Source organism: Lathamus discolor, chromosome Z, assembly GCF_037157495.1.
Source record: "Lathamus discolor isolate bLatDis1 chromosome Z, bLatDis1.hap1, whole genome shotgun sequence".
NCBI classification, from domain to species: Eukaryota; Metazoa; Chordata; class Aves; order Psittaciformes; family Psittacidae; genus Lathamus; species Lathamus discolor.
In genome coordinates this window covers 98,726,520-98,734,377 of record NC_088909.1, presented here as the reverse complement: position 1 = coordinate 98,734,377, position 7,858 = coordinate 98,726,520, and the positions used below count along the sequence as shown (strand labels likewise).

Genomic DNA, 7,858 nt, shown 5'->3' with positions numbered 1-7,858 from the left:
TACAGAGTTTAACATGGAAACATAAAAATCCTCCAAAAAAGCAATGGAAATAGTTTTACAGTCATATTCTTTCAGAAACCAAATGCACTATAAATCAGCAGGAAAAATATTTCCATCAAGTTTTCATTATTTCTTACTGTTTTTGTAATTCTAGTCATCGGGTTGAAGTCTGAAAACTCCTACTTATCCATAAAATACATGAAAGAGCTGGGATCATTGAGGAAAGATTTTCTACCTTTGCTTTTTCTTGAAGGGATCAAGTAATGTGTAAAGAAATACCTGAGAATTAATTAAAATAATCTGCTCAACAAAGTACTAAAGCCATGACTAAGCATAAAGGTATTTCAGTGTTTCCTCTTTGCGATTTTGTAATATTTCAGTTAGAATTTTTAGAAATACTTTAGGAAGGGATTAAGAATTCCTTGTGACTGCAGCTTACAGCAAAATTTACAGAGATGAAAAAAAACCCTAATGCATGAGATAATTCTTTTTTATAGTTAATTTCTCACTATGTCAACATAACTGAAAACTGCTGAATTAAATTCACACCACTGATAAAGCTCAATATAAACAATATTATTTCAGGTATACCTTATCAATGTCCTTTAATTTTAAGACCTAATTAGAAGATAAAATCATTTAAAATACCTAAAACCAGAAGATGTAGTTATTTATAATGTATATAGAATTTTATAAATTATATTTGAAATAAGAACTGAGATGAGAGAAGACACGGGTATGCATCCAGACAGCAGAACACAGAAATGGGAATTATGGCAAAATCATATTTCATTATTCTATTTAGTGAAGTGCAGCTGTATTAGATCTGGAGATGACAGTTCACTTTATGAGTGGAACAAATCAGCAGTTTGCAAGTCTTGCTTACTCACTTTTTTCACTTTTTCCTGTTTCACTTGGTTTTGGTTCAGTTCCTTCCTTCCCACTTGCAGTAATGCAGTTCCCCTACCCTCTCTCACTGTCCAGGATACACCATCCATATAATCTCAAGATTAAAGATTTAATGAGTTAAACAGCTTCTGGTTTCCCAAACTAGTTCTCTGGCATTTTAGTGAGCTGGCTGTGCTCATTTGCAAGGTAAGCAATACACCATTTTTGCCAGAACTGGGGAAAGAGAAACAAGATAGGGATCTCCTATTTTTTTTGCCTGGAAAGTTATAAATATGCCTACATCTATTTTGTGTGACCACATCTTATTAGCATTTTTTAAAGAGGAAACATACTGTCCATTCATCAATGCATAGTCTGTATTGAAGTTTCAAGATCTGCTAATATCTGCAGGGGAAGAGAAATGAAGGCAAAAGTTTTCTGTTCAATAAATGGAAAAAAAAAAAAAAAAGAAAAAGTGAATCTGAACATTTAGAGAAATCTGTAGTTGAAAGAAGCAATCCTGAAAGTTAACTCTGTCAAGTAAAACACTCTAGAGAGGTCACTGTAACTTTCCCATCTTGGAACAAGGAAGTAATGTTTCCTCTTTTATGAGTTTAACTGAACTATAAGAGTCGATTATGTGCTCCCTAAGAGATAATACTTTTACAAATGACAAATCAGGATTCACCTCACTTAACCAGATGCCTATAACTGAGCTTGTAGCTGAGCTATACAGGGTCCCTATATGATCAATGAAGGGAAATGGGCTCTTACAGAATGTGACTCATCTCACCTATGTTAGATAAAGAATAAGACAAATTTTTCTGAGAAGTGCCTACTTCATTGCCTATGGACAAGGAGTCTAAGCAGGCTGTTGTAAGTATCCACACTAGAAGAACTGCAATCACAGTAACAAGTGGGAGAAAAAAAAATTATATAAAAAAAAGAGATATGGTAACTAAGATTCATCATTACAGACAGCTGCAAATACCCTCTAGGCACTTATCTATGGAGAACCAAGACTTCACTCATATACAAGTATGATACCCAGCCTTTTCTCATGATAGCCCACTCTTCCCCAAATCAGCATAAAAATAATGAATCTTGTTCATCTTAATGAATTTAAGGCTTGGACCTAACATCTGAATGAGATGCGTCTGAATGAGGCACTTTCTTATAATAACATAGTAATGAAAGATTACAGATAATTGAAAAAAGTATAGATTGCAGTAGGAAATAAATATAAGCTGTAAATCCAACACGCTTTTTATGGTTTATGTGTGAGTGTACCTACAGAACAGTTACTCTAAATGACGAAATGGAAAGCAATCTTATGTTTGCTGCTAATTTTTATTAACAATTTTTGGCAACTCCCACATTCTGTTTGATTTTGCTTCTCAAACCAAGTTCATAACCTGGTATGTGGAATGCATACACCTGGAGATGAAGCAGCAGCCCTGTTCTTCATGATTTGAAGGCTGGGAAAAGATAAGACAGAGTAAAATTTGGTTTAGAAGGAGCAGCTCACTGGACACAGAGAGCAGAAATAATCTGAAAGTTTATGATTACTAGTATTTACTGATTGTAATCAAAGATTCCAGCATCAGACAGACAATATACTTGTACTTATGCACATGCCCTTATAATCTGTGAAAACATTTTTTTCTTCTAATCATAGTATTTAAGAATTTTATTGACAGAAAAATAATTTCATAATATTAAGTAAATTGTGTACTGTAAAACGGCATACATGGCACCTTTTATAAATTAAGCATTAGTTAAGCTACTAATGCATTTATTATTTCTAATATCATCTCACTGATGTATTGAAAGAAATACTAAGACTTTGCAATTTAATTTCCCCTGTCAATCAGACCAAGGTCAGGCATATAAATACCTGTGAAAAGAAACAGATAAGAGGACTACGTGGGAGAGAAATGTACAATTTTAAATCTACATAGTGCTTTTGTTTTTGAGAAATTCTTATAACTATTTTGCTTTAGACAAGAACACCAATTTTCACTTTCTATTAAGGAGAAATGTAAAAAAAACCAAAAAAAAAATCACAATTTTGTTACAAAACATAGTGTACGATTTCATGTGAAAGATGGAAGAATTGAATATGCTGGCAGACTCTCTTAGTTTTGTTTCCTGAAGTGCTTTAAAACTGAAATGACAGCTTTTTCATAATGGTAATCACATAAAGATTTTTTTTCTCAATACGTGTAATTATGTAAATTCTGGTTTTAATACAAGAAAGAGTTATTGCACTGTGGTCGGATACCTATACAACGAAAGGTCATGTAGTTTGATTTTTCTGTATCTGTCAAGATATACTGTTTTGTATTGATGTTTTCTTTTGCTCTGAAACAGACCACAAAACTCATCTGAAATCCTCTGAATGCCCTTACCTTTCCACCTGATAAAGAAAACAAAGAAAATGTATTTCCAGAAGGCTGTAATCAAGCCAAACAGTGCAATATAAAAGGAAACTTTCTGCATGAATGTGATGGAAAATGGGTATTTCATGCATTCAGCACCAGGCTAAAATCTAAGTTGTCTTTCCCACATACTCTGAGTTTAAAATAACAAAACAGTGACTGTGTGGTTCATCATTACTTCAGCTCTAAAGTACTGCTAAGCATGCTATGTAAGACTGGCCATGAAAATCACTCTGTCATTTAATGCAAATAATCTCACAGTCTCAGATGAAATGGCCACCACAATATCCAGAAAATCAGAATAAATTTAAGGTAGGAAATTAAGATATATTCAGGGAAAAAAAAATAAAAAATCCTGCATTTCCCTCTAACTTTCTGTGTAGACCTTTTATTATTTAACTTTGGAAATCCTGTTCCTTCATAGTCTTCTCAGTTTCTTGAAAGTGTAAAACCATGATAGGATGCCATAAAAAAAATGTAGAAACATGTCTGATCTATTGCAATTACATTTCTTCATGCACCTTCAAAAATTGTAATTTGTCCCTACTATGCATGATGAAAACTGCAGCCTTCTCCCACAATACATATGTCAATCCATAGACATTTCATATTCATACCTATGTGGCTCTCCATTCGCACTTCAGAATTCTGATCTAACCCTTAGATAAAATAAAATAGAATAAAATCAGATAAACAAGTTTACTTCATGAATACAAAAAACAGGCTCAATATTTATTTATTAGGGATTGGGATTCCTCACCTTGGTAGGCAAGCACAAGATTTTTAAGACTATAATACTGACGGTAGGACTAGGATGATGACAGTGTGTGTAACATACTCTGGGAGACCAGGAAATCTGAAGGCAAGCAGCAAACAATACCGCACACCAGGTAAACTCAGGGTTGCTTTGATGAGGCAAAAGTTTATAACACTATACTGGATTATTTCAATTAATCCAGCCAGAAAACCCACAAGAGGAGAGAGAACTCTGGAGTTAGTCCTCTTAGTCCTCCACAAAAGAAAAAAAGAAAAGGTTTCAGAAAAAAAAGGAAGAGCTTTCTTTACAGGAGATATACCTGAAAATCTGTTGCAAATGTACATTACAATAGAAGCTTTGGAACGTAATAACAAACTTAACTGTTGCAAATTGCCAAAACTAAATGAAAAGTACTCACTAGTTTTGACAGAACACCCCTCCAAAGTAGCTAAAATGTTATTGTAGATGTGCAAGCTGTCCAAAGTAGGTTGCCAGCCTACATGCCTGGGTTCCCCTCCTGCCCTGAATATAATCTAAGTACTAGTTCTGCTTCCCACTCATTTGTAGAGTGACAACACGTTGTCACACAGCAAACGAATTCAGTACACTGGGAAAAGCTGCATAGAACTGTCACAGAAAAAAAAGTAAGAATATCAAATGCCAACAAAACAGACACTTTTATTAATGTCCCTTCAGTTTAGAGACAAGGATATTGTGCAGGACAGTGTCAAACGCTTTGCACAAGTCTAGGTAGACAAAATCAACTGCTTTGCCCCTGTCCATCAGTTCTGCAGCCCCATCACAGAATGCCACCAAATTGGTCAGACAGGATTTCCCCTTTGCATATTTTTCATGTGCCTTAGCATGCTGTCCAGGAGAATCTGCTCCAAGATTTTGGCAGGCACAGAGGAGACTGATGGGTCTGTAATTCCTTGGGTCATCCATTTTCTCCTTTTTGAAAATGGGGGTTATATTTCCCTTTTTCCAGTCATCGGGAACTTCACCTGTCTGCCATGATTTTTCAAGTATGATAGACAGTGGCTTAGCAACTTCATTTGCCGGCTCCTTCAGGATCCGCAGATGGATTTCATCAGGTCCCATGGACTTGTGCACATTCAGGTTTTTAAGATGATCTTGAACTTGATCCTCTCCTACAGTGGGCCTAAGGTCTCCATTCTCACAGTCCCTGCGTCTGTATTCCAAAAATGAGCAGCATGGTCAGAGCACTTGCCGGTGAAGACTGAGGCTAAGAAGTCTTTGAGAACCTCAGCCTTCTCCAAATCAAGGGTTGACAGTTCTCCCATTTCCTTCCCAAGAGGGCCCACATTATCCCTAGACTTTCTTCTGGCGGCAACATACCTGCAGAAGTCATTCCTATTACTCTTGATGTCCCCTGTCCAGGCTCAATTCTATCTGGGCCTCAGCTTTCTTGACCTGATCCCTAGCTTCCTGGACAATGTCCCTGTATTCTTCCCAGGCCGCCTGTCCTCACTTCCACATTCTATAAGCTTCTCTTTTCCTTCATATATGAGGAAGCAGTATGATCTTCCAAAAAATACTTTGTAAGTTCTTATTTTAACCCCAGCAGAAGAGTTTAGCTGCATTGACTCCAAGTGACTTATGCTAATTTAAACCAGTTGAAAATCTAGACCAATAAATTTAGACTACCTTCTGATAATACTCCCAGTTAGAAAAAAACAATGAAAGTCAATACACTGAAGTGCAAAACTTAAAAGTGACTGCAAATTCTACACTCAATGATCCTAGTACACTTATTGCCTTAATAGAAGAGTTCTTAACCACATCCTCTCAAGACGCATGGAATTATTAAAAAGCAGGACCAAAAACCAGAAGACTTTCCAATTCCATTTCTTATGATTTAATAAAATTCACTCTGATTTTAAATAATGGTCAGCACAAATAGGTTATATATTACTAGATTCCACACGAACTTTAATTATAACTAAAGAATCCAACTATAAAGGGTAAGCATGGAAGTATGGTTCATGCTTAAAGAAAAAAAGTCACCAAAACCTAAGTAAGAGATTTCAAGGGAAAATGAAAATAGTTCAGAGAATCATAGAATAGTTAGGGTTGGAAAGGACCTTAAGATCATCTAGTTCCACCTCCCCTGTCATGGGCAGGGACATCTCACACTAAACCATGTCACCCGGGGCTTTATCCAACCTGGCCTTGAACACTGCCAGGGTTGGAGCATTCACAACCTCCCCGGGCAACCCATTCCAGTGCCTCACCACCCTCACAGTAAAGAACTTCTTCCTTATATCCAATCTAAACCTCCCCTGTTTAAGTTTTAACCCGTTAACCCTTGTCCTGTCACTACAGTCCGTGATGAAGAGTCCCTCCCCAGCATCCCTATAGGCCCCCTTCAGATACTGGAAGGCTGCTATGAGGTCTCCACGCAGCCTTCTCTTCTCCAGGCTGAACAGCCCCAACTTTCTCAGCCTGTCTTCACACGGGAGGTGCTCCAGGCCCCTGATCACCCTTGTGGCCCTCCTCTGGACTTGTTCCAACAGTTCCATGTCCTTTTTATGTTGAGGACACCGGAACTGTATGCAATAGTGCAAGTGAGGTCTCACGAGAGCAGAGTAGAAAGGCAGGATCATCTCCTTCGACCTGCTGGTCATGCTCCTTTTGATGTGGCCCAGGATACGTTTGGCTTTGTGGGCTGCAAGCGCACACTGCCGGCCCATGTTCATTTTCTCATCGAGCAACACCCCCAAGTCCTTCTCTGCAGGGCTGCTCTGCATCTCTTCTCTGCCCAACCTGTAGCTGCTCTGACTCAGGTGCAGGACCTTGCACTTGGCATGGTTAAACTTCATGAGGTTGACATCAGCCCACCTCACAAGTGTGTCAAGGTCCCTCTGGATGGCATTCCTTCCCTCCAGCGTATCAACCGAACCACACAGCTTGGTGTCATCAGCAAACTTGCTGAGGGCACACTCAATCCCACTATCTATGTCACTGACAAAGATGTTAACAGCAGTTCCAACACCGATCCTTAAGGGCCACTACTTGTTACTCATGTTGTTATGTCCCTTCCAACTGAACTACTCTAGTGTAGTCAAGTCTAGTCTATAGAAAAATTACAGATCTTAAACCACAATCTCATTAATATTTCTGCTACAGATTGGCAAAGATTCGCAGCCAGCATGAGATTAATATCCTATGAAATTCCTTTCATAAGGTACTGCACATGAGAAATTTACTCCAGACATGCCAATAGGAAGAATATTTAGAGACCAACCAGAAGGAGTTTTTTCCTGGAATAAAATAATCAGACACATTAACACTCCGATATAGGCAAGCAGTGTTAAACACAACCATAAAAAAAAATTAAATTGTAACAACATAATAAAATGGATTAGAATATTTAATAAAAAAACCCATCCTACAATACCTGTTTCTGGAGCTGCCAAAATGCCAGTGAAGTGATGGTATATTTAAACAGAACCTTGTAATGTAATGTGATGTAGCAGGGTGATGTAAATATGCCAAATTATATTAAAGGTTTATGTGGAGCTCACACTGAAGCAAAACAGGTACTATGTATCTAATACCTATCACTTCTGTGGACCTGATATCATCCTAACCAGGGAAAGTTACTGTCTCAGCAAAAACTGAAGTCTGATCCTAACCAGGGAATGTTACTGTCTCAGCAAAAACCGAACTCTGATATTTGACAGGATTTTACGCTTTTCAGGAAAAGCATAGGTTTAAGTTGCAAAAGAAAGGCAAGTACTACTTTGTG

At 37.5% G+C, this 7,858-nt stretch overlaps 1 long non-coding RNA gene across 4 annotated transcripts in view; it reads right to left on the bottom strand.

Annotated features, from left to right (window-relative positions):
- Positions 1-2,219: 2,219 nt before the first annotated feature.
- Positions 2,220-7,858, bottom strand: part of LOC136005708 (uncharacterized) — a 38,181-nt gene continuing 32,542 nt past the window's right edge. For 3 of the 4 annotated variants that reach the window (XR_010608846.1, XR_010608847.1, XR_010608849.1), the window contains 2 exons: positions 3,947-3,988; positions 2,220-2,366 (listed from right to left, as the gene is read on the bottom strand). This is a non-coding gene — a long non-coding RNA (uncharacterized LOC136005708). The remainder of the gene's footprint in view (positions 2,367-3,946; positions 3,989-7,858) is intronic. The other variant, XR_010608848.1, reaches the window with a different exon arrangement.